At 41.3% G+C, this 26,737-nt stretch overlaps 1 protein-coding gene across 4 annotated transcripts in view; it reads right to left on the minus strand.

The window, feature by feature from the left end:
• Nucleotides 1–26,737, minus strand: part of EPS8 (epidermal growth factor receptor pathway substrate 8) — a 130,121-nt gene that overhangs the window by 89,430 nt on the left and 13,954 nt on the right. For all 4 annotated transcript variants that reach the window (XM_018919828.3, XM_009095155.4, XM_018919827.3 and 1 more), the window contains exon 2: nucleotides 7,226–7,373. The gene's annotated coding sequence lies outside the window, so the exon portion shown is untranslated. The remainder of the gene's footprint in view (nucleotides 1–7,225; nucleotides 7,374–26,737) is intronic.

The following is a 26,737-nucleotide window of genomic DNA, read 5'->3' on the forward strand; positions in this document are numbered from 1 at the left end:
TGGTGATGAGGTCAAAGGGTCAGGATTAAAAACCAAGAAGCAGCCACCACACACGAGTTCTACAAAGCTCACTGCAAGTCAGCTCCTAATTTCAGTCTACATCTGAACAACTCTCTGTCTGTCAGTGCAGAGGTGCTGCTTGCAGCCACTTTGCTCTTGTCTCAGCAGGCTAAATCACAGCTCTGCAGATGAGGCCACAGGGGGATCCCAGAGCCCATCCAAGCACTCTTCATTTAGGTTTGTCCTTTCCTTTTTGGCAAACATCACTCAGATACTGCTCTGGTGCAATCAGGTCTCCTGACAATGTGAAACTCACACTTTAAAGAGCCCACTGACAGATGGAGTCAATTGAATGTACGAGTCTGAACAGCTGCTCCTGATCACCAGCTTGTACAGCACACTCATTCATCGCAAAATATTTCAAAAGGCTGAGCTGAAATGGAACAAATGAATTTGAAGGAGTATGGGAGGTACTGTGCTAACCTTGGAGAATGTGTCAGATGTAAAAATCATAGCTATGGGACTGCCATGAATTCACTGCTGTGAATGCTGGCTCCACTCTGCTAGCAGCATTCTCCAGATCCTCCAAAATCCAGGAGGGCAGCCAGAATAAGGCATTAGAAGATGTAATTAAATACTCCTTACTGAAGGTGATTTTAACCAAGTCAGTCACTAAAAGGAGCTGACAGCATGTTTGAATTGTGCTGGGGACAACTTGAAGATGACAAGCCTCAAACCATTGCTGGAAGGAGAGGAGGTGATTTCCCCAATGTTCTAGCTCAGAAAGAAGATCCATCAGTGGTGCAATGGAGGGCCATGGACCTGCCTTTGCCACCTTCATCTTCAACACTGTGAGAGGCCTCACTGCTTTTAAAAAGTTTTCCTCTTCCTCTTTGGTCCTTCAGTGCCAAGAACAAGGCACAGCCTGGCAAATGAAACCTCCCATTTGAAGGTCTCTGAGGAGATGGAGAGCTGACACAGAGCTGAGTAACTCACATTCCTTTTTTTTTTTTTTTTTCAGGACTTATGAATCTAAAATAGAGATTTTGAACATCACAGTGTTTGTCATGGCCACTGCATCATCTCTGAGTGAGTCAGTTTTTCACAGAGCATTTCCTATGAGTAGTGCACAGGGCAGCTTCACAGATGTTGGGTACCAGGGTGATATGCAGGGAGGAAAATTCTCCATGAGCTGCCTCAGGTGGCAATTCATCCTTGCCAGATCCTGCTAGGATTTCCTAGGAGGGGGAAAACAAGTTTCCAAGACCTTTTTGAAGGCAATTCTTATCTAGAAGTGATACTTGCAGCATCTTCAGACACCTGCATCATCCAAGCGTACTTGTACTTGTGTGAATTCATGAGGAAAGCATGTAATGCTTATGTAGAATTCCAAATTTCATGAGGAAAGCATGTAATGCTTATGTAGAATTCCAAATTTCACCCATTTTTGTATCACTATGCAGTTTTTTGTGTCTTACTATGAAAAGCACACTTCTATTTTGAGCTGTGGAGAATTTAACAATAATTTGTTGTAACACTTATTGATAAATGGGAAATAAAACGAAAGGAAGTTTCCCCAGTAAATAAAATGCAATCTTTGCAATGGTAGGGGAAAAAAATAATAAAGGAGAGGACTTTTAGATAATAATATTTCCCTCTTTCTTTTTACAGAGAACCTCTGCCAGTCTCTTGCTCCACCTGCTCTCCTCCTTCTTCAAGGGCAGGTAAGGAGATAAAGCTCAGGTGTCATAAGCTTGCACAAACAAGGCACAAAATAAGGCACAAAAAATTAAATTAAATAAGGCACAAAAAAGGGCAAAAAAAGGGCACAAAATAAGGCACAAAATAAGGCACAAAAAAAAGGCACAAAATAAGGCACAAAAAAAGGCCCAAAAAAAGGCCCAAAAAAAGGCACAAAAAAAGGCACAAAAAAAAGGCACAAAAAAAGGCACAAAAAAAGGCACAAAAAAAGGCACAAAATAAGGCACAAAATAAGGCACAAAAAAAGGCACAAAATAAGGCACAAAATAAGGCACAAAAAATTAAATTAAATAAGGCACAAAAAAGGGCAAAAAAAGGGCACCAAAAAAGGGCACAAAAAAAGGGCACAAAAAAAGGGCACAAAAAAAGGGCACATCAGCTCCCCTGCTACACAAGGGGACAAGGGCACTGCTTGCCATCACCCAGGCTCCTGCTGCCTGCTGGGAAAGCAACCAGGGGAAGTGCTGAGGAGATCCCTGCCATGTCAATAACCAGCTCTGAGCAGGTTTAATTGATTTTGGGAGCCCAATCCACCACCAGGGCACACGCTCTGATGTGGGGGTGAGAAACCCTGGGCTTTGTTTGATCTGCCAGTGCCACACAGGCTCTCACACCCTCTGCAAAGGTTATTCATCACCACAGCAACCTCCAAACAGAGGTGGAAGCCAAGTCAGACCGCCTGGCTTCACCCAGCCCTGTCCCTCTGATGGCAGGGGGCAAAGGTGCTCTCCACCTGCGCCCTACAGGGGACTTCATTGCTGGGGTTTGTTTTAAGGTCACTGGATCTCACAACTCCACTTTGAGCACCCCAGCCTGCATGGCCAGAGCAGAGAATGGCCACACTGATGCATTAAGCAAGCAAATTCTTCTAGAAACCCAGATAGAAGGAGAGAGGATCCCAATTCCTTCCTGCCCCGCGGTGAGGCAGTGCCACGTTCCATGTCACACCACTGTCACCCCACCCTCTCCTCGGGCTCCCCCAGGGAACAGCAATAGCTGCTGTAAAATAAACACCCCACCTAAAGCCAAGAAAAGCCCAGTGTGTTTATTAGCTACCATTCTGTCCTTCCTCTCCTTTCTCCACTTCTTTTCTTCACATCCCCTCTCTCTCCACGGGGCATTAACGATTTTGGATATGCCATGAAAATCCAACTGAGACAGTGAAATAATTGCAAACTCAGCACAAATGAAAAGCAGAGTGAGTTTTTTTCCCCTAAATTTTTAAAGAACAAACCCTGATTCTTCCCCAGTCACTGGAGGAGAGAGATTATGATCATTTCTAAACCTTTCCAACCACCAGCCAGGAGGAAAAAGCACAGTCTGGGATGACAAGCTGTCAACACTCGGTGAGCAGCGTGGCTCTGCTTTGTGACACTGAGATTTCCCCTGCAGAGCCAGGCTCGTGGGCACCAGCAGCCCTCACCACAGGCAATGACAACCCTGAAAATGCCCAGATTTCTCTGCCTGTCCTAAAGCACATCCCCCACCTGAGCAGCCAGGTCTCAGGATTTAAAAGATTTAAAAGATAGAGTAACCATTTGTTTTGAATTACAGGATTAAAAAACAAAAAAATCCAATGGCTCTGAGGAATTTTGTTTTTAAAATCAAAGCTACAGGTGATTGGAGCAGATAATAAAATCTCATTATCTCTCATTTACTCCTGTGAAGAAATAGAAGTTAATTTTTGCTGTAGTAAAATCATCAGGAATATCCATCCAGCTTCAGTGGTTTTTGAGCTAGGCAAAATTCATGCTAACAACATGGTGGCTTGATTTATACCAACGGCTTGAGCTATCATTCTTCTTTCAAAACAGCCACTGGTAGCTAGCCATGAATCTTTTGCAGGCTCATGATGGTTCACAGTTGCTGTCAGTGTGTTTCAGCACCCAACCACCTGAGGCAGGAGGTTCATTTACCTGATCCTGCAATATTTCTGTTTGCCCATCACTTCAGTGATTTGGTACCTCAAGGGAGCCTCTGCAGGAAAGATGAGGACAGACTTTTATCAGGGCCCACTGCAATAGGACAAGAAGAGGTAATGGTTTTAAAGTAAAAGAAGGTTTAATAGAGTGGATATAAGGATGGTTTTTACAATGAAGGTGGTAAAAGAGGTTACCCAGAGGGGTGGTGGGTGTCCCATCCCTGGGAATATTCATGGCCAGGTTGGATGGGGCTCTGAGAAACCTGGACTACCTGAACATGTCCCTCTCCATTGCAGGGGGCTGTACTAGATGGTCTTTAAAGATCCCCACAATGTAAAATATTTTATGATTCTATGATAATACCGTTCTGACATTCTAATTAAGAACTAGAAATTGATTTTTAAAAAATAAGGAAAAAAGTGTAAGAAAATTCAGCTTCCAGATGAAAGTTCAAACTGTAGCTTCAAAAGTCTACAGTGCACTTGCAGGTAGCAAGAAAAAACAGGCTTCAGTCTTGCTTTCTCTGTGTTAGAGCAAACAGAAATGGGGCAGAACTGCAAGCAAAGTGCAAAGCACCACTCAACCCCAAAGGCAGGACACTCCCCAGACACCCTGCACTTGAAGTTCTGTGCTCTATAGTGCTCTCAGAAATAGGAAAAAAAACCCCAAAAAACAACTGAAACAAAACTAAAAACCTGCCTTGGTGTTCACACGCATTTCTTAGGTGCAGCCTTGGGCAAAGCCATGGAACTGGGTGTGCTCAGAGCTGTGATTGATGTCACAGCACAATCACCACCTGGCCTGATCAGCAGGCACTGGCTTGACTCAGTCTTTGTGAATAAAGTGAATTTTCAAAGCACCTTCCTGGTGATGTGCAGCTCCAAAGGGAACCTCTCCACATGGAGATGGTTTCCCACCCATGTCACCAGGGAGCAAAGGTTTCTGCCTTCTCCTCCATCCTGTGAGTCAGACTGACACCTCAGACACTTGTCCTAAACTGGTGTCCCCCGACCAAGACACAGATGTGCTTCTGCTGCAATTTTCTAGCTTCTAGAAAAATCTGTGGTCTCTAAGTTTTAATAGTTGAAAATATTTATGACCAAAAATGAAGTGCACCTAGCCAAGTGACAACAATTCTAAATAAATAACTGCTTCAGTAACTACCTTGCTTTCCCTATTTCTACACACCTTGAAAATCAGCTTCAACTATTTGGAAACCTCTCTCCTCCAAAGCTGCTGCTGTGAGCACTGAAGTTGCTGTATTATTTAAGTGCTGAGGTTCAGAGTTCTCCAGCAGCAGAAAGGAACTGCATCTCCCTTCAGTGGTTCCCAAGACAGCAGCTGCTATGCATGAGCTGAAGCAGGAAAAGCAGCAGCAATAAAAAGGAAAGGAACTTAAGGACAGGTATGTTCCAACTTGTTTTGTGACAATAGCACCACATTTTTTTTTTTCCTAAACTTTCCACTAATTCAAGCCTACTTATTTTAGTCTGGCTGAATAGGCTCCTGGACCTTGAAAGAATGTACCTGTATTCCTTGCTCTGCCTTTGCCCCTCCAGCAGAAAACAGAATTACCCTCATCATTTTTCAGGCCAGGGTGATTTTCCAACTCTGTTGCTAATCAAGGCAGCATGAACAGCTCAGGAGAGCACTGACCTTCAGGTCTTTGTCCAAATATTCCAACCAGCCTTTTTAATATAGCAAGAACCTGAAAGAGCCAGAGACAAGTGCCCTGGGTGCATTTTACCCTTCCTGCACCCATCCTTAGAGGGGGCTGCTCCAGAAGAGACCTTCAGGTAGTTCTGCCTAAAGCACAAAGCCCCACTCTGATGTTCATAGGACAATTCAGCACCTGATGCTGAGCTGGGTCATGCTGATGCTTTTATGGGATTCTTTCCATGTCCAGAGGGGTTATGTCTCCAAATTCCACAGAGATTTTTAAATCATTAGCTTCAGCTAAGGGCACATATGTTGTTTTTAATAGCAAACGTGTGTTTTACAGACCAGGCTGCATCTCATCAATAATTCCTTGGTGCCACACTCCCAGGAAAACAGCAGTCAGCCCAGCATGGCAGTCTTGAATAAAGCAGGGGGTTACAAGGTGTAAGGCAGCTCTCCACACGTTTGCTGTCAAAGAACCACAGCAGTTCAGCTGCTGAAACAGATTGGCATTGTTTTATCATGGAAAATCAGAGATTGGAAAAACTGACTAGAAACCACCTTTTCCTAAAATAAATATAAATGGTTAGCTATTGGCTTTGGTGATCCTGGAAACAGGATCACACCTCAGAGGTCAGAACAAGCTCCCTCTTTTCTTTACACAGCATCTTCAAAAGGAAGCTGGGGATGAAGTTTGTCTGCACACAGCCACACAGAGATTTAAACAGGAAAAAAAAATCCCAAATCCATGTGCTTACATAAAAGGCTTTGGGCAGTTTCATTTTCTATTCAGCTGGAAAGGGAGTGAACCAGCATGCACACACATTTTTAATCACCCTCGTGCTGACAGCAGCCAGTCACTACTTCTGTTATCAAAACCCCACAGCTTGGATTTCCAGGCCATGAAGCACTAAGGAAGAGGGTATAAAATCTCCTCTGGTTAAAAAAAGCACAGTGATATCATCTAGTGTAACACACAAATGCTGCAGAATTGAAGTTTGGCCTCACCAGGACATTACTCATTCAGTGGAGGGAGAGGGAAAGATAATCCATAAACATTCAAACAGTAAGGATTTCCTAAGATTAGCTGGTAACCTGGACCACTCTCATATTCTCTGTGAAAAATGTGTATTTTATGACTGGCTTTTCGTAAATATTAAAATGAATATTATAGATGTTATGTTAGAAAGTTATGCTGTATGAATTTTCTTAAGTGGTATGTTAAATATAGTTTTAGGTTACACCATAATGTTAAAATAACAACTGTGTATGTGAGATTTTTTTTTTTAAAGAAAGGAATGAGGTACTCGCACCAGAGAGCAGCCACAGGACACCTAAATCTTTCAGAGAAAGAGAATTTATTGGTCTCTTATCAAAAGAAACTTTTTCCTGCCTTGCTCCTCCCTAAAGATGCCACCAGGATTCAGAGGAAGAAGCTGACACGGACCAGACAGAATCCTGTGTTTGAATGGAATTGATGCATCAAGTTTGAGGTGTATGAATGTGCAACAGGCTGCTGCTTTAAGGGTTAATCCTCTGTTAACGTGGGTCCTTTTTCAGGCTTATTTTTCCTAGAAAGAGGTACCCAGACTGTCCCTAACTCTTTGGTTTTTATTGTCTCATATTGTCCTAAACCCTAATTATCCAAATTTTTATTACTCTAATTATATTACTATTTTAATAACCATTTTATTACTATTAAACTTTTAACATTTAAAAACCAAGTAATTGGTGTTTTTCACATTTTTAAGCCCATCAGTTACACTCTGGGAAAGACAAGCGAGGCAGGCCAGCCTGTGCATCCAGAAACAGAGTTTGTAACAAATGCCAGTGGTTAAAGAGACAGGGAGGAAGGAGAGAAGCTGTGCTCGTGTGCAACTCACCAGTGATCACTTGTGCAAATGCCACTTGTGCAATTGCCTGGGCTTAGAACTTCAGCCTGGCTAGATGCTGTCCCTGCTTCTGCTTAATTCAGCTGGCTGGCATCTCTGCAGAGGCACTCAGGAGGCAGCTGCCCAGCAGGACAAATCACTGAAAAACCAGAAAAGAAACAGGTTCAGCTTTGCAATCCCACTGCACGTTACACAATGAGTTCAGCTTGCTAATCCCTGACTTCTTAAAATGTGATTTCCCTCAGTGCATGACAGGGAGAAGCACAGTTCTGGTTGGAGTTCACCCACTACTGTCAGTGTGAGTTTCCCAAATGCCAGCAGTACCAAAAAGAGCTGCTCTGTGCAGCTAACAGGAACCCCATGGTCAGGATAACTGAACAGCCTCCACCACAAACCCTTCACATTTTGTTACCCCTCAGTTTTGAATCTGACATTCAAGACATTCATCCTTTTTTATTTCATGTCTTTATTTGTATCCAACACTTCATTCTAACTTAGCTGTAACAGGAGTCACTTCCAGCTTCATAACTGCCTTATTCCAGGCACTGACCAGTTCTTCAAATTTTAGCAAATCTGACCAATTTACAGCAGAATTTTCTCATTAATTACTTTCTTTAGGCTTTCCTTTTGGCATTATCCCAATCCTGTGGCTTCTATGAGAGGTTCCATTTCCTCTCCCTCACAAGGCCATTTACAATAAATCCAATTAAAGTTAATTAAAACATACAGATCAATTTGATATAGCAAGAGAACTAGAAAGAAGCAGTACCAAGTCAACTCCAATGAGCTGGGACAAGTGACAATAGGTCACTGCAATCAATCTGAATTGATCCAGTGGCTGCAAATTAATGTAAAAATGAAGTGGTACATTGTGCTAGTTTTTGTACTAAACAATCTGCTTACTCATATGACCAGATTCTACTGGTGGTTTATCTGCTAATCACCTATTTCTGTTGAAAACATAACATTTTTATATTTGAAGGGGAGATAAACAATTAATGGGGTTTTTTTTTCTGACCAGGAAAGGATCACAGAAGAAAGCACAACACAGCACATGGGCACAACACCTTAAGGCAGCACAGGGGGCTTTGCATTCATGAGCCTCAGCTTTGCCCAGCTCAGTGACCTCAGGCAAGACTCTCCAGCCTTCCATGGCCATTTTATTTCCTTCAAAACATGGAAAAGGTCAGAAAAGAAGGAAACAAAGGGGGAAACGAAAGAAGGGAAAGAAGACAAGGAGGGAAAGAAGACAAGGAGGGAAAGAAGACAAGGAGGGAAAGAAGACAAGGAGGGAAAGAAGACAAGGAGGGAAAGAAGACAAGGAGGGAAAAAAGACAAGGAGGGAAAAAAGACAAGGAGGGAAAAAAGACAAGGAGGGAAAGAAGACAAGGAGGGAAAGAAGACAAGGAGGGAAAAAAGACAAGGAGGGAAAAAAAGACAAGGAGGGAAAAAAGACAAGGAGGGAAAGAAGAGAAGAAGAGGGAAAAGAAGAGGAGGGAAAAGAAGAGAAGAAGAGGGAAAAGAAGAAGAGGGAGCTACTGGAGCAGCAGAGGGACACAATGATGATGAGGGGTCTGGAGTGCCTCTCTCAGGAGGAGACTGTGGGAGCTGAGCTTGGTCAGTCCAGGGAAGAAAAGACAGAGGGGATCTCATCAATACATCTAAACATCTCAAAGGGGTGCCAAGAGGATGCTGCCAGGCTCTTTTCTGTGGTGCCCAGTGACAGGACAAGGAGCAGTGGCCATAAACTAAACCACAGTGAGTTTCACCTTAACATGAGGAAGAACTTCAACATGAGGAAGAACTTCAACATGAGGAAGAACTTCAACATGAGGAAGAACTTCACCCTGGAACAGCTGCCCAGGGAGGCTGTGGAATCTCCCTTTCCTGGAGATTCACAACCCACCTGTTCTTGTGTAACCTGCTCTAGGTGACCCCTGCCTTGGCTGAGATGATCTCCAGAGGTCTCTCCCAACTCTAACTAATGACTGTGTGTGATTCTGAAAGAATTTATATTAAAAAAATTAATGGACAGACTACACCTCTTTCCTTTCCAATAGTGACTTAGAATCTCAGTAGCTTCTTACATGGAAATGAATTCTTCTCAGTAGAATGGAAGACTAAAGAATTGTGCTAAGGAAAGGAAGCAGCAAACAGTAGCACACTCATTGTTTCCAGGCTCCTTAAATTTGCTACAGGTTTTGAGATTCTCATCTGAAAGCCAATGTAAAACAGAAAAAGAAAAAACAGATTTCACTGGTGAGTTTCTGAGCTCCTCCTTGCTGATGTGATTCCTCTGTTTGCTGCCCTGGACACGAGCACAGTTAATGAATAATGACTGTGCAAACAAAATATCAGACAATGATGGGAGGGGGAGGCAAGGGTGAGATGATTGTGTGGGAGGCTCAGATTGGATTTGGCAACAATTAGAAAAATTGATGCCTTTTTAATTATAGGAAAAGGCTTTGCTAGAAAGATAAGACAGACATGACATTCAAAATACTTTAGTCTTTGGATTTAAATGTATGAAAATAGAAAGTTCAAAAGGTTGGGGTTCTTCACTGTGTTTTCCTTTGATGTTAAAAAACATAGCCCTCAAAGTGGTAAACCCTCAGCTCGATTCCAAGCTGCCACAGGACAGATTTGATTTGCTTTTATCACTCTCTAGCAATATTATTTACTCCATGTAGGACTGCCTCCTACAAGGTACAGGACATCTTTGTTTTCCCTTCCAGTAAGAGCCCAAGCCAGCAGAAGTTACAGACACTTGAAGAATCAGTACAGTGATTTATTAATACCACTTAAGGTCCTCCCCTAACTGGTTCCACCAAATATATTATCAAAAGAGGGCACCAGAGATTGCTCCCTGTTTGACTCAGGTTGCACAGTGCACATTTCCTTCTCTGCTCTTACTCCCAGTTCTGGCAGCTCCTGCCAGATTCTCACATGTCAGAAATGCCTGCTACAAGCACAGGAAATCCATCATCCCAGCACCCCTTTAGGAGCACAGAGAACCTTTAAGTGATAGAAGGATGAAAAACCTTGTAATGATGTCCTTTAAAAAGTTAAAAGGGAAAAGGACATTTCTCCACAAAACTCACACACAATTCTTCAATTACAAAATACATAAAAACCTCTTGTAGCTTTACTCTGTGCCTCTAGAGCTCTTTTTCCTTAACATCATATTTATGTGATCATTTCTACAATGAGATACAACCACTTCTAAATAAGTGCTATTACATAAACCACATTTACTAAAATTTATCACCACCTTTTCCCTTATTTAGCATCTTTCATCAGCAGATCTCAAATAGTGTTTAGAAGATTTAATTGTGTTAAACCAACTATCACTGCAGGTGTAACTTCCAAAGTGGAAGCACAATTACACAAGGCAGGATTTATCCAGGAAATATGGACTGTGATACTCAACCTTGCAAAATAACAGAGAGAAAATTTAATGTAAGGTACCTACAAACAATAGAGTGTGTGCCAAAAGACTGTTTGTATTGGTTTTACAAAGAGTGGACAGAATGTTCTTTTCCAAAGAGCCACAAAACAAACTTCCTGAACCAATGTGAGTTTTCTTTTTGCTTGTATTTAATCCAAGCTAATGTGGCTCAGCCAAACTTATTTAATAAGGGGAAAGAAAAGAATCAATTAGTTTGGCATAACCTTGTCTTGAAAAAGTACAGTCAGCCTCTTCAAAGGGAGGGGAAGTGGGCACCTGAACAGATCTAGAGCCACTGCTTCTCTGGGAAATTAGTAATAAGAGTAGGAAAGGGATTTTGGGACTGTTTTGTAAAACATTTCTTCCACAGCATTATAAGTAGCTGTAATTAACTCTCTTCATTTTTGTTTATTTTTTTTTTCTGTTTTTAATGTGAGTCTCCTGCTGCACACCAGCAGGGTTTGAGGATGTGGAGAAGAGAGAGGCAGTGTGTGCAGATGGCACTGAAGCACACAGGAAAAAGAAATCATCGCAGACCAGTTTATTTAACATCATATTTTGTCCCTAAATCAGCCATTTATGTCATCTAAAAAATAAAACAAAACTAAAGAAGTCCAAACCCAACAAAAAACCTCCTCCAAGTTCAGCTTTTATCTCTTTTGGCCTTTCAGGAGCTGGTGGGTGAGTGCCCAGGGAAAAGCTTCTTTGCAAGGCAAAGATAAAAGCATTGCTGGTAAGGTCAAAGGAGACAAGACATCCTTTAGTGTGATGCATCTGTAATCCCTGTTTTAGAAGTACTAAATTAAATAAATAACACACCCTCTACCCCACAGGGAGATACTGAGACCCCCAAACATCCCAATGTCTAACCCTGCAGCAGGTCTGCTTACCTCTACATTTGTGAAAGTTCCTTGACTAACAAAAATCCTCATTTCACCAGATACACAATGCAGGACTGCTCCCAGCATCTCTACAAGTACAATTTTTCCCAATGTACCCCAGACAGATTTGTCACATTTGCCACTCAAATGCCCATCCCTTCTCTCTGATGGGTGAGGTGCTGCATCATTTTGTCAGAATGCAAAAAGAAAAGGGAGCCTCCACAGCACTCATGTGCAAGCCAGACACTTAAAAGATTAAATTCAACAGTACAATTTCAAAATGCTGCACTGTAATTCCACTATAGAACAGTTATCCTAAAGAGATGGATAAAATACCACCCAAGAGTGGGATGGATACAAAGAGAGACAGAAATGTGAGGGGAAGATAACAGAACTGCAAGAAGTATTTCATGTTACTTATACTGATGCAAAACTTTGTAAATCCAGTCTGATGTCTAAAAGTTGTCCATTTTCATTGCCATTGGAGACTAAAATTACTCCTCCTACTAATTATTATTATTATTGTTGTTTGTTGTTGCTATTATTATTGCCACCTTTTGAGTGTCTATGCTCCCTTGGTTCCCTCTATCAAAGTTTATTCACAGCCAGATATTAGATTTCAGTGGCTGTTGTCACAAGCTGTTTCCTTGTTTATTTCTGCATCATTTTCAGCTTCAGCTCCTTACAGGGTAGACAATGAAATCTGGTTTTACTTTTAGATTCCTCCTGCCACAGTGTTTGGTTTTCAAACTCTGCAAGGATCAGGTTTAATAAATTGAAAATCTATCAGTGCTATTTTTATTTTGAAAAAAGAGACAAATTATATTAGTCTCAGGTATTATAAAAATTATTTTCATATCCCCAGCTTGGATCCACTTCTGAACCTCAGTGCATTAAAGTTACAATGTCAAATATATATTCATATGTAAAATCCTTTTCTACCTGCTAGAGGCATATCTTAGTAAGAACCCTACAATTATTATTTTTTCAATTGAAGCAAAGAGAGGTTATTAATAAAAAGAACTGCAGAGGCTAAGTGTCTGCTTTCCTGAAGGCAGTACACAGCTGGTCTTATATCTCAACAGACCTGGGATTTCTTGCTAGCACTACAAAAGACAAACCTGTCTCTTTAGATACTCACATGGGTAAGCAAACAAAACTCAGAGCAGGACATTGTTTAGGAATATCAGATTATTGATTTCAAATACCACTACAGACAGAAAGGATGAGCACAGAGAGCAGCTGGAAACAGACACTGGGTGCTACTGGTGTGATTGAATTCACCACCCACACCCACCAAGGGACATCATAAGATTGGGAATTCTCTCAAAACCTGCATCAATTCCCAGACCTTTGACAAGGGCTGGTGCAGCTTGAGATGTGTAGGAAGCATCACCTGTGGTTAAAGAAAGAGCAGTAAGAAAAATCATTTGGGTTTTGGGAAGGAGCAGGACAGGGCAGGAAGGGGTTGGTTCCTCACTGGGCACTCTGAAACGTGAGCAGAAATGTTCAGCCTTAATTCTCAGCCTTAGCACATTGGTGGGACTTGAGAAATGTTCTACACATCAATTTCTAGATACTGCCATGTGGCAGAACCACCCATCATATCTCTGTTCACCACCCAAAGACTCTGCATTTATTTCAGGGTGTTTTTCCATCCTACCACTGGCTTAGAAAGGGAGGGTGTTTGCCACAGGTGCTCAGAGCAGCAGAAACCAGGCTGTGGAAAGTAACTGTGCTTGTGCTTCTAGCTGACCTTTTCTGTTCAATTTTCCTCTTCAGCAAAGGAAAAAAAAAACCAAAACCAAACCAAAAACCACATGTCATTCCACAGAAACAGCAAAACAGAGAGCATGGACAGAGTAGAATAAAACACCCACCCTTGGTGTATCTCAGCACTAGAGAATTCCAAAATGTCCACTGTGCTCAGTAGCAAAGTAACTGAATTTCCCAGCTGCTATCAAGTCCTTCCTTTGCTGGCCCTCTTGTAAAATGAGAGCTGAAATAATCCAGGCAACTCTCCTGCTGCAGCCTGAAAAGTCAGGCTCTCTTACTTCTTCAGCAGGGCAAAGCACACCATAAAAAACACCCAGTGTTCAGGTGAAAATTTAACAAATCAAGGAGCTTGTTTAAAAAAAGATGCTGATCTTGCCCTGTGTGAAGTTACCACAGCTCATTTGTTGTGTGAGACTTCTCAAGGTGTGGAAGAAAGAAGGCAGAAAACAGGAATCCCTTTAAAAGAAGGGTGGGAAGCAGCATGAAGGAACAGTGAGTAACTCCAGAGTTAAGGAAAGGTGAATGACAGAACCCTTGGTTCAGACTGGTATAAATTTACCACTATGCACAGATTAGGAACCTGGCCCTTCCTAGCACTGCAGAACTCTACCACCAGGAAGATCTTGAATCTTTTCTGTTTATTAAGGAAAGCACAAATTCAGGCAGCTCTTTGAAATCCCTTCCTCAAAGGAAAGCAGAGGGGTTTTGACATCAATACACCTACAGACATCCACCACATTACAGCCTCTGTGGCCATAAAAGTTATTTTAAGCATGGTCTGTAGTAATAAATTAGTTTTAGTGCCAATAATTTTCTCTTTGTAGCTGAGGAGGAGGAGGAGTTTCCCCATCATGATGTAATCAGAAATTACTTTGAAGCTGTATCAAAATTTGGATTCATTAAATTTTTATCCCAAGAGAAGACAGAGCACTCCATGGCCACAGCCTCTGAAACACCTAAAAACTTCTACCAACCTCTTAATTTCTTTTCCTATACTCCTGCACATCAAATCAATTTGATTTTTTGTAGAGAGTTTTACAGACAATTGTAAAACCAGACAGTCTTCAGCAGTTCATGCTGTCCTTTACCTGGGAATCACAAAGAGTCACAGTATTCAGACATCTGGATGCCAGAATTTTCAGTCCATCTCTTCATTTCCTCAAATGCCATTTCTTCCCTTTGCCTTTGCACTTCTCCCAGTTAGAATCACTGAGTGAATCATCCACCCCCTGGGATTAAAGCACTGCACTCTTGGTGATGCTTTCCAGTCTCTTCTGATATTGCCATCAAAACCAGAAACTTTCTGCTCTGACTCAAAGCAACCTGTGACAAAATTCAGCACCTCTGACCTTTTTTCTTCTGCTCCATCATTGCTACTGACCCCAGCCCCTGAACCCCTCTACTTCACAAATTATAATTTATTATCATGCAATGAGGCACATTAAATCACATGCCAAGTTAAATCTACCTTAAAAAAAAAAAAAAATCAATGCAGCTATGAAAAGCAAGGTTTGTAATAGACTTTATCAGTCCAGTAATGCATGTAGGGGAAAAAGGGTGGAAAGAAAAAGAGAACAAACCTGTTTTCAGGCCAACTATCAGGTCTAACAAAAAAAAAGTGGCACATGATTTTGAAGAATCAAGAATTTAATAGTGTCCAACAAGGACAAGGGGGCAGTTTTTTTAGAGTGCTCTGTTCCTTCTAAAGAATTGCAGTGTGATTCTATCTCCCAACAGAGCAGAACTTCTAATTCCTATTGCAATGGGAATAAGTCACATTATATAAAGTGGTAGTGATGAGAACTGTAAAAATGTGGTTTATTGTTTAAATGTGGTGTTTTGGGGGGGTGGGTTGGGGTTTTTTTGGTTGGTTTTTTTTTTATTTGGTTGGTTGGGTGTTAAAAACTGGGCAACCCAGCCTGGAGCAGGACAGAGCTCAGGACAGTCTGAAAGGCAGGGATTTCTGGAGACCTTGGGCTAGATATTCTCCTCAGATCTTCATGAGAAAAACAAACAGGACAGCCCTTTTGTTGTGGGACAAGGTCCCTCCCTCAGTTTCCTGTAGGTGATGAAAGGTACCAACAACAGCCAAGTACTCACCAGGAGCCCTGCAAAGGTCAACTGCAAAATAATATTCCTTTAATCAAGTCTGAGCTAGGAGTCAGCTTCCTAAAAGGTTCCACTTGGTAAAAAAAGAACCCAGAAGAATGACAAAAACCACCACTTACCTCCATAAAGGTTTTCTTGCTAATGTTTCTTTTATTGAGGTCTATTAAGAAGCCATGCTTGCAGTAATGCCTCACAGCAATGCCCCTCTAAAAGTTAAGGGTGCATAAAGAGGAAATCCTCATGCTTAAATACCTTCCAACATTTCTAATTATCTCTCTTCCTCTGCTTTATAATTTTGGAACAAGGGTGTTTGCCCTTGATCTGATCCCAGATTCTCTTTGACTTCCTTGTGCCATCTCATTCCTGCTTCTGTTGCCCTACTAAGAAGGAGCTGGTTCTGCAACAGGGCAGATATAAGTACAGAAGTTAATTAATATTTATGGTAGGGCAAGAACAGGATTTATACCACAAACAAAAGAGCCTAATCCTGAGCTAACAGATCGTACAGAAAAACAAACACAGAAATGCTCAGCCTCCCTGAGGATGGAAAAACCCCCCAAAAAACCCCACCATGGTTACAGGGATACTTTTTCTCTGCTCTGTGTTGACCATTCTGCACATCTCTCATATTTCCACACTATTTTTGCCTGGCAGTTATGAACAAAACAGAATAACCCTAAATCAATATTGCTAGACAACAAAGTGAGGGCATTAAAAATCATCATGACCACAATGGATTTTTGTGCATCCCATCCAGAAGGAAAAAAAAAAGTAAAATCTTTAAGTTTCCCAAGAATGCCTACAATTTTGTCTTGCTACTATTAACAAAATATTTCAATTGTGTTTGGTTTTGTTCACTGTATGGAGTCATTACCAATGCTGAACACACTCAAAATCCCTCTGAACAAACAATTCCTAATCCAATGTTTCATCATTTCAATCACACCACCAGAATTTTTCTGGGGAAAATAAATAAAATCAGAAATCTGCTCTGGTTTAAAACAACATTCATTACATTGTTATTTTATGCACCCAAAGCTACTTTCAGACTTGCAATTCTGGCCATAAAAAAATCAATTCATGGTGATGAATGAAAAGAAAAGCTTCAAATTGGTAAACAAATTCAAGAAAAATGTGAATAAGACACTGCTCCTTGCAGGCTGAAAGAGGCTATTCCACATCTTTGCATGGAGAAATAAATTTGGGGCCAAATTACAAAAATTAAGAGGTTATAATGGAAAAGCAAAATACATCTTACACATGTGTATTATGAGGCTTTGAAAAAAAAAATGGAGAAGAATTGAAAATGGGGACAATCTCTTTAAGCCTAATGAAGAAAGAAACAGTTCCCAGCCTAACTGGAAGTTGACCTTTTCCAATCGTTTGCAGGAGATGGGATGAGGTGAGAAACTCTAGAAGTGCCTCCAGTCTGTCAGGTAACCCATGCATTATTTACATTGCCCAAGCAGGGTCATTTGTCTTGCACTTCAAAACAATTTGTGCACCCTTATTAGAGTTTAATAATAAATCCACAGTTTCCCCTCTGTTTGCTGGGGTGAAATAAAGAATTCTTTATCAAATTTATTAAATTATTATTAAATTATTAAATCATTTAGAATGTTATTATTTATTAAAATTATTATTAATCTAAAATTGTTTATTATATTATTAAAGAGTTATTATTTTTTGCTAAAATAAAGGAAGGATGTACATGAAAGATACATAAAAAAAAGAAGACAGAGAAAATTTTTATACATCAAAATCATACTCCAGGGGAAATATTTTCTCTCACAACACTGCTGTCAGGGTCTTGCCATGCCAAACCCACCCCCACACATAAACCAGATACTTCATGTTGCCCACCTAGGGCATCAATGTATAAAATATATCAATTATGCCAGTGGATTACATCGAGAACATCCTGTGCTCAACTTCCTGCAAGCTTCTAGGAATTGTTTTAAAACAAGGTGGATGAAAAACAGCCCAAAGGAAGGAGCAAATGACAGCTCCTAACAAGAATGGTTCTAGAAGACCAAAGCCAATACTGTCTTTGAGAACCCTAAACTACTGAAAATTAATATAATGGGGGGAAAATTAATATAATGGGGGGAAAATAAATATAATGGGGGGAAAATAAATATAATGGGGGGAAAATAAATATAATGGGGGGAAATAAATTAATATAATTGGGGAAAATAAATTAATATAATGGGGGGAAAATAAATTAATATATTGGGGGAAAATAAATTAATATAATGGAGAAAATATTAATATGGGGAATTATTAATATGGGGAAAATTACTATAATGGGGAAAATTAATATAATGCAAAAAATTAATATATTGGGGGAAATTAATATAATGGGGAAAAATTAATATAATGGGGAAAAAATTCTGGTGATGCTTATGTGTACATGAATTTTGTTACGACACAAGAAGAGACAAGAAAGAGCACTAAATACACACTACAGAATAAGAAATGGAGAGATGTTTTTTGCTTTACAAGAGGGTGATATTAGCCAGATAAAGAGAAATATTTTCGATAAAACTCCTTTCTGTTGGATTAAAATCAAAAGAAAAAATTTCCTCAGAAACAAGGAATAGACCTCAAGATGCAAACCTGACATCTGTTTTATTTAAATGCAGGCATCCTCAGGAGATGAGGTAATTCTGCATGGTCTCACACATCTAAGGATTCCTAGAGCAGGATCTGAATGGAAGATTTAAGTCAGCTTGAGCACACAAATATGAGTGGCTTCCATCTTTCTCACTTTCAACTTTTTCTCTTTTGAGTACATGGAAACATCCAGCACAGAAATTTTGTTTCTAATATTAATATTATTATTAGAGTTGCAAATTTCATCAAAATAATTTACAGGCTTAGCATGACAAGCCAGGTTTTATCAAAAGAGTTTTCAACCTTCTGGTCTGAAAAACAACCTTCCCATGGAGACAAAAGCACAGCAATCACCATATTACTGAAGGTCTAACTCCAGTCTAAAAATGAGTAAGCTAAAATGAATTTACTGGAATTTAATTTAAAATGTATTTACATTTTAATCAGAAAAAGCAACAGACTGCTTGTCTAATGACTGCTTCAAGCTTTAAACTCCACAATATTTTTTTCCCCTCCTATCACAGTCTGAAATTTAATTAAGATTAATTTGATCTACTGGTCCTCTAGGAATTGGACAAACATAATTAATACATTAGGCTGAAAATTCAAACTTTTATTAATGGGCTCAGGCAACTCCACAGGGACCCTCAAGTCTTTTAAAAAGTTAATCCTCATGTAAGTGTTGTGTCTTCAAACACTGGGCTTTTCAGTGAGAACGTGCAAAACCCTTTCCCTGCCCAAAGGAAAACAAAGATGTGGTAATTCCCCACAAAGAACTAACAGGATAATAGCTGGACATATAGTGAAAAGGTTCTTTGTCTTGAAAGGCATAAATGCATCTCCCTGCACAAGAGATGCTGTGCTAACTGGGGCACTGCTTGTTCTGCTACACCAAATATTGCCTCAGCACCTCAACCAAGCATGACATGGCAAGGCTCTGTGCCCATCCATGAAGTTCTTCAGAAGAATGACACCCAGGCCAGGATCTCCAAGTCCTGAACCTCTCCTTGTAGGAAATTCATGTGGGGAAAGGATGGCTATGAGTACAAAGGTAAAGAATTCAGCTTGTGCCAGTCACCTTCTGCTGGAGACAGAGGCAGAAAAATCCACTTACAACGCCAGAACTTGTCTGTAGCAGCTCTAAGTTTTGTTATCTGTAGCATCCATCAATTAACTCAGTAAATATTTGCTTAGCAGGGATGCTGTGACTTCACAAGACCCCCCTGGCAGACCCTTGTGAAAGCAGGGAGATGAACAGCCCCCCCCAGCCTGCAGAGCAAACAACATTGGAGCAAATTCCCTGGGGAAAATTAGGCAGGAAGATGAGGAGGTATTTATGGAAAGGGGAGTTCAAGTCACTTGGTTCCCTTTTTTTTTCAGCCACTCATTATTTATACTGATCCTGGCAATCATGGTTTGGCTGCAGAAGGGACCAAGAATAAAAAGTTTTCACCACAGGGCTGTCCACATGAAATTGGGGGTTTTAATGCCTCCTCCTCCTCCTGCAGTGAGTTGCAATGCCATGGAAAAGCTTTGTCCCCAGAATGCTACAGATTCCCATGGAACTGCCAGAAATGAAGTGGGCAAAGCCAAACACAGTGGGCACAGATGGATTAGACAAAGAAATATCTATTACCACCCTGCAAAAATGCTGCAGTGGCAGGAAAATGAGAATATTGTGTTTAATGTTCCTGATAAAAGTAAAAATGTTTTGCATACAAGGCTTACTTGGAGACATAACAATTCACAGAATTAAAAACATGACATATTTCTCAGCCTAATTCTTATCTAGGTACTTGAAGTGCATTTCTTTTTGGGGCTGCAACCACTCAATGCTGATACAACAAAGAGCCTGTCAGTCCTGTAAATCACATCTTTAAGTTCCAGTGAGACATGATTATGTGTTATTCAGGTTACATGTGCATTCCTCTTGACAGCATGAAAGCTGGCAATCCTCTAGCCAGGCAAGAAAACAATTATTTCCCCATATAACAATGCTGAGACTATTCCTAAAACCCAACTTCAGCTTGGCATATTGGAGTTTTTTTCAGAAATCTGCAATTCCTTTCCATTTGACAGCTTCCAGTACTATTTTCACAGTGAATTTCCTAGCAAAACCAGGGCTGAGAATTATATTTCTCTGCCACAACCTAAAGGAGAGCTTTTTGCCCCATCTGGGCACTTCCCAGGACAAGCACTGGGGCACAGCAGCAGATACAGGAGCTCTCTGGTGAGCTTGTGCCCAACAAGAAAGAAAAGACTGATATCAAAAGATTGATATTTTTGTTTATTTTTCCACACATCTCACTGCATTCTGTTCCAGCTTAAGAAAAACAAGAGGACAGAGAAGGAGTCTGGGCAAATGTTTCCCACTGAATTTGCAGGAGAGAAGGCAAATATCTGTGGCCTTGCACAGTTCTCCTCAGCCAGTGTCCTGGGGGTATAAACTGTACCTGTGGTTATTTGCACTCCAGCCAGGACTGAGATGCAAAGCATCAACAACAGATTTCTAATTATAACCATGTAAAATATCACCCTGCTCCCAGGTATCAAACATAGGAAAGAGAAGAAAAATTTTAAAAAAGAACTGTGGTCATGCATAATAGCTCTGTTCACCTCCAGGAAAGGCAGAAAATTGACTACAAGCTATTTTTTTTTTAAACACTTTACACTTGCCTTCTCTTCAGGGAGATTTACAGAGGAAACAAATTACCCGGGGCTTGCAAGCTGGTAACAGAGCTGCTCTGCAAAAATGTCTCAGCACAAAGGTTCAGGTCACCACCCTAAATTTCTTTGTATCTCTAGCCTTAGGCAAGTTCAACTCGTTTACCAAAACTGGCTCCAAAAAAACCCCACCAAAGCCACAACAAAACAAACCAAAAATAACCCACAAAATCTATAGAGGAATATTCTCCCAGGGCAAAGAAGAATTGGCAGGATTAGTTGAGGACCTGATTCTCTCTTGTGCTTCTTGGGGAGGGAGGAAGAATCCTCACCTCACAATATCCTGGCAAATGGAAGATCTGGAGTTTCCTACCTCCTGAACTAGAAAAATGGATTTCTGCTTATCAGACAGTCAAGGGAACACCACCATGGTGTTCCCAAAGAGGGAACAGGGAACAGCAGGGCCCAAAGAGAGATCCATCTTCCTTTATTTTTTATCCCAAAGGCACCAGAGCCATCACTCAGTGGCATCACTCACTGATGAGATGTAGGCAACAGGAAGCCAATGGCTGGAACTGAATAAGTAGCAAAAATAAAGGTACCAAAAATACCAAAACCCCACAAAAGCTGAATGTAGCAAGCTAGCAGGATTTACCCTGGTGAGAAAGACCCTTTGAAGATTTTTTGACAGCCAGTCCAGGCACATCTCAACAACACACGCACACAAAGTACACCAAAACCAGAGATTTCCACCCCTCCCAGCCCCTCTTCTCTCTCACCCAAATGCACTCCAGAACATGAGACCTGCTGCTGTCTGCAAGGAGCTCAGAGATGGTGCTAAACCTTCAGACTGAACAGAAAGCCAAACATAATTCAACCCAGCTGCAAGCTGAGGGAGGCACTCAGCCTGTGCTCAGCTCCACGGAGTGCCTGGGGGCACCAGCAGGGTTGGCTCAGTGTCCTACCACAGAATGAGTGGTGAAACAGCACCCAAAATAAGAGAGAATATCTTACACAGAAGGAGAATTGCCTATTTCCAAATGCAGGAGAAAGAGAGGAGCCAGCACATTCTTGGGTGTGGGAGATGCTGGCTTCCTAAAAAAATCCCTTTGGATTAGAGTTTGGCAAAAAAAAAAAAAAAGCATAAAAATCAAAGAGGAGGGTATAATTCTGACTATATAATGTAAAAAATATTTGCACAATGGTACCTTACATTCCATCCCCATGAAGATTCCCTCCTTTAAGTCCATATGCAGCTCCTGTTATTTTCTTAGGAAGGGGGAGATGAAAAGAGATGCCTGAGCTGCCCTGGACAAGGGCACCAACTCTTGGTCAGCTCTCACCTGTGGGGGGCTTCAGAAGGAAACAATGCCCAGGCAGGGCACAGGATGCCAGCTGATTTGGGGTAAGAAAGTGACTTCCAGGAGCCCAAAGCCAGCATGCAGAGAGCAGCAGCCCCCACCACCTACAGCTGGTGCCTGTAGGAACCCAGGACATTGCTCTGGCTGCCCTGGAGGACTCGAGATCCTGGCAGGGGGCTCAGAGACCTTGGCATGGGGTCAAAACCACCTGAGCCTTTGATTTTAACCCATGGAAACAATTCCCAACTTTGTGTCAAGAGTTACAAGCCACAGGAGTTTGAGTAGAATGATGGTTAATTTGTCACAGGGTGAAAAAGTAGAATTTTGGGGATTTAGAATGGGGGTTCAAGAGGCAAGATGGAGGAATCTGGGTGTGCCCTGTTCTCCTTCTTCTTCTTCTTCTTCCTGTCCTCCATCTTCTGTGATGGTGGCACTCCTGGATTAGTTTAGAGCAGAGACAGACTGACTAACATAGGTGACAGGTATTGGAAAATTATTGTAAATAAAGTACAGGTAATTTTTAGTATAAAAAGCTAACACTACCCCAAGGGGTGGTGCCACAACCTGACCTGCTGAACAAATCTCAGCAGGTCAGAGAAAGAATGGAATAGATAAGAGAAAAGAAACAACCTTGAAAAGCAGAACTGACAAATCTCAACTTCTTCTTCGGTCACTGGGCTGGGAAAAAAGAGACTTTCTGATACCTTGGGGTCATCTCAACCACAGAAACCCAAGAGGTGCCCATGTGTCATGCTCAGCTCCTCAAGTGTCCCTTTCCCACAGCCAGGGCACTGATGGAGACCAGCAGCTTGGACCAGACCCTCCACCAGTGTCCATCAGGGAGCTCCAGGTGAGCATCTGCAGCTCCTCACCCAACACAGAGTGAGGGGGAAATCACAGACTGCAGCAAAGGCAGGCAGAGACAGGAGCAGGGGATCCTTTTCCTTAGCACACCAGAGATGATGCTTTAATGGAGTTCCCAGACCTGACACACTTGCAGAGAAATGCTGGGAAGTTAAATGAGGTGTGCACACCTAACTCAGGTCCCCAGTGGGATGTACAGTTACCACAGCAACTCTCAAGGTCCAGGACAAACCAAATTTCTGATGCTCCACACTACAGCAGCTGTGGGAACAACATGGACAACAACCACTGGTGATACATTGCTGTTTTAAATACCAGGGGAAAAAACCAAAAAAGTAATTAAAAATATTTCACTTAGGATCATAAACCCAATATTTTTCTCTAGGAGGTCAAGAGAAAACCTTGTGCACAGCAGACATTCAGAAGCACAATGAGATGTGAGGGGAAGAAGTCATCAAGAAGAACAAGTGCCCATGAGCTTAAAACCAGACATCCACACCCTGATTATATGAAAGCACATCCTTCAGAAATGTTATTTAGAGTTGTAAAACTGTAATGCCCAGTGCAATAACCTCAAAGGTTGATCAGGTAAGAGCCTTCCTTAAAACTGAGTCATTAGTTCATGCAGGATTTTACTTGGAAGAGATTTTTCATTCACTAATTAGCATTAGTACCTGAGTAAGAGAACATTTCAGTTCTGTCTGAGCCAGCCTCAGCACTGTGCTACAGAAATCAGTTTTGTTAATTGAAGCAGCATTCTCTTGCACAAACACTAAGCTGCAGACTAATTGTTGCAATGGCAATGACTTTCCTTTATAAGCATTTCTGAAAATCTTTCATTATTTTATCCACGTCTTTTAGAAATTTCTTATCCTTTTATTCAACTGATTCCTCATTTCCTTTCCTTCAATGTTCCAACCTGATGTGGAGAGTTTCTGTCAGTAATTCAGATGCATCCTGGCTTTACTGATGGATGAAATTGGGTACTATTCCTTTAAATATGATTGCAGTACTGAAGTGTAACACCAGCAAAAAAGCTGGCAAAATTTGCCTTCCTTTGGGATAAATGGAGAAAAATTATATCTTGTTACCATCTCAGAAAACTGATGTTCCTGTAAATGATGACTCACTGAATACTTTGTTGTGTTATTAATTTTTTTTTTCCAAGGAATCTTAGCAGCATTTTTTTTCTTCAGGAAGTTTAAGGGTTGCAAAACTTCCTTTTCCCCACAATATTATTATCTGTCAAGGAAAAGCCTCCAAGCTGTTGCATGGGAGGTTGAGAGAACTGTAAGCTTGCTTTGAAAATGCTGGTTTTAGGCAAAGAGCAACAACTCCTAGTTTGTTTCAGAGAAATAAATGGCTTATTCAGAGGCACTATGGAAGTCACAAATCCATTAGCAAAATCTGGTCTGCCCTAACCATTCCCACCACCTTGAAGGTCACTCTGTCAGCTGCAGACTGCTGAATTTCTGCTGCAAACTGAACTCTAAGGAAAAAAGTTTAATCAAGTTTAGTTTATGACTGTGCTGTTTCAATTCTGTTTCTGAATTTCAGAATGCACCAATTCCAGTATTCTATAGTCCTCTACAGGTTGCAATGACATAACAATGTGACAGATCAGAATCAAGACACATCTACAACTTGCTGAGAGAAGGGGAGAGTAAAAAAAAAAAAAATAAAAGAAAGAAAGAAAGAACATCACACTTTGTCAGGTCAGTTTTACAGTTTCTGAAATGCCAGTTGTACATTTTAGCACACCACCAGTCTCAGATGGTGAAGGCACTGTCAATCAAAGACTCCAATCTCAAGCAATGCCTGGGCTTGTGCTGAGGCAGGGGAAATAATCTCTGTACTGGGAATATCCTTAAATATAATGAAGTGAAAAAACAATGAAGAAATTACAATACACAGTGCAGCCTTGTAAAACAAGGATCAGGGATGTGGTGAGGGCCAGCTACAGCTGGAGTCACCCAGGGGCTCCTCCTGCCTTTCTGCTCTTTTGTCTCACAGCCCTTTCAGGTGAGAAAAGTGACACTAAGGATAGATGGAGGCTCATGGCCTCCTCTCCCCATTTGTAAGAATCATTGTGCATACCTTGGGTGAATGCGTCAAACTCGGAGTCAAACTCGGAGTCAAACTCGGAGTCAAACTTTGCACCTGCCCTCTTTAAAGTCTAATTCCTCAAGTGCTCATTCCCCCTCCCCAAAAGGAAGATTCCCAACTTTGGTTCCTCCTAAAGAAAAATTAACTGTCTTCTGCAGTATAATCTTCAGCTAAAGCCTTGTAACCTCCTATTAAACTTTGATTTTAAAGCACAGTAATTCCTTGAATCATCAAAAAATGCCACCACCTGCTTTTAGCAACCTGTAGGCAAAGCTCCCAAAGCCTCTTTGAGCTGCAAGGCAGCTCTCACCCCTCACTATCCAAGCTCTCCTCCTTTCCCCATGGGAACAACATTTAAATTGGAATGCTGGTGCCTCAGGTTTCATCCCCAGCAGATGAAGCAGCATATCCATTTCCAGCACTAATAAGTTCCAATGAGTAGTGACAGCTTCCAGTCATGCAGAAACATAGGCAGACTCAGATGTCATTCTCAAAATGGTAACTGATTTGAGAGGGAGTATCACAGTCAAATGGCCAAAACAGAACTCTGCTTTTAAATGACTCATTAAAATCCAGGGCAAATCAAAGGTCCTGATAGCACAAGGAATATTAGAAAAAAAAAAACCCACCATATTTAATATGTCAGCTAACATGGTAGAATCCTCAAGAAGATAAAGCAATTTTTGTTTCAGAAAAAAAAGCACTTGGTGAGAAAAGACAACTTGTTATTAATTCAAGATAAAAATCACAGTACTGGAGGTTAGCCAGTTTATTGTTTTCACAAGACTTTGCAGACTAAACCAAGATAAAAGATGAATCCCAGGGCTTATGTGGCAGCACTGATATTCCCCACTCCAGACTCTGTTCTGTGCCACTGCCACAGGCTCACCAGGTATCATCACTGGGAATTTGAATTATCAGGGGGTTTTGGGGTAGCAGTTTTGGCTTTCACTGTCTAGTACCTGGCAATATGGAAATACATGGGAACGAGCCCTCCATCCATGCAGTGGGTGCTATGAAAAACACAAGGGTCACAAGGAAGAAAATTAGAGATGTTAATTTCCTTTCCCATGAAATGAAATTGAAAACAAACCAAAGAGCCTCCTGGCCAGGAACCCTGGAAGCTATCCTAGCTGCCAACAGTCAGACCCTGAAGATTTTATTGGAGGTGAAGTGAGCCCCCCACAACTCCATCCTGCTCATTTCCCAGTCCACAGCCCCCACTTTTTCATCTCCACTTCACTTGGCACTGCTGCTACACCCACCTCCACAATTCCAGTACTCACTGGTGTGACAGCTCGTTCCACAGCCCTGCAAGTGACAGGGAATTGTGACAGATTTCACTGGGGAGGAGCTAGGGAAAGCTTACAGTAAGCTTGCTCAGCTTTGTTTGAGGACACACCAAGTAGTAAAACCGAGGATGAGCTGTCAAATGTAATTAATTAGAAATCCCAAACAGCCAACCTTGCACACCAGAGATCTCAGCTGTGTGTAAAATTAAAAGCCCCAAAAGAAAGAAGAAAGCCCTCAGGTTTACCTCACTGAGGTGCAGGGAGCATCCAAAAGATGTTCTCCATCATTAAACACTCACACCAGTTCTGAATTCAGAGTAAAATCAGAATCAGCCTAGATCAAAGAGAGCAATGCAGCCCTTTCTGCCTCTCTCCACTGTACACTC

This window comes from Serinus canaria, chromosome 1A (assembly GCF_022539315.1).
Source record: "Serinus canaria isolate serCan28SL12 chromosome 1A, serCan2020, whole genome shotgun sequence".
NCBI classification, from domain to species: domain Eukaryota; kingdom Metazoa; phylum Chordata; class Aves; order Passeriformes; family Fringillidae; genus Serinus; species Serinus canaria.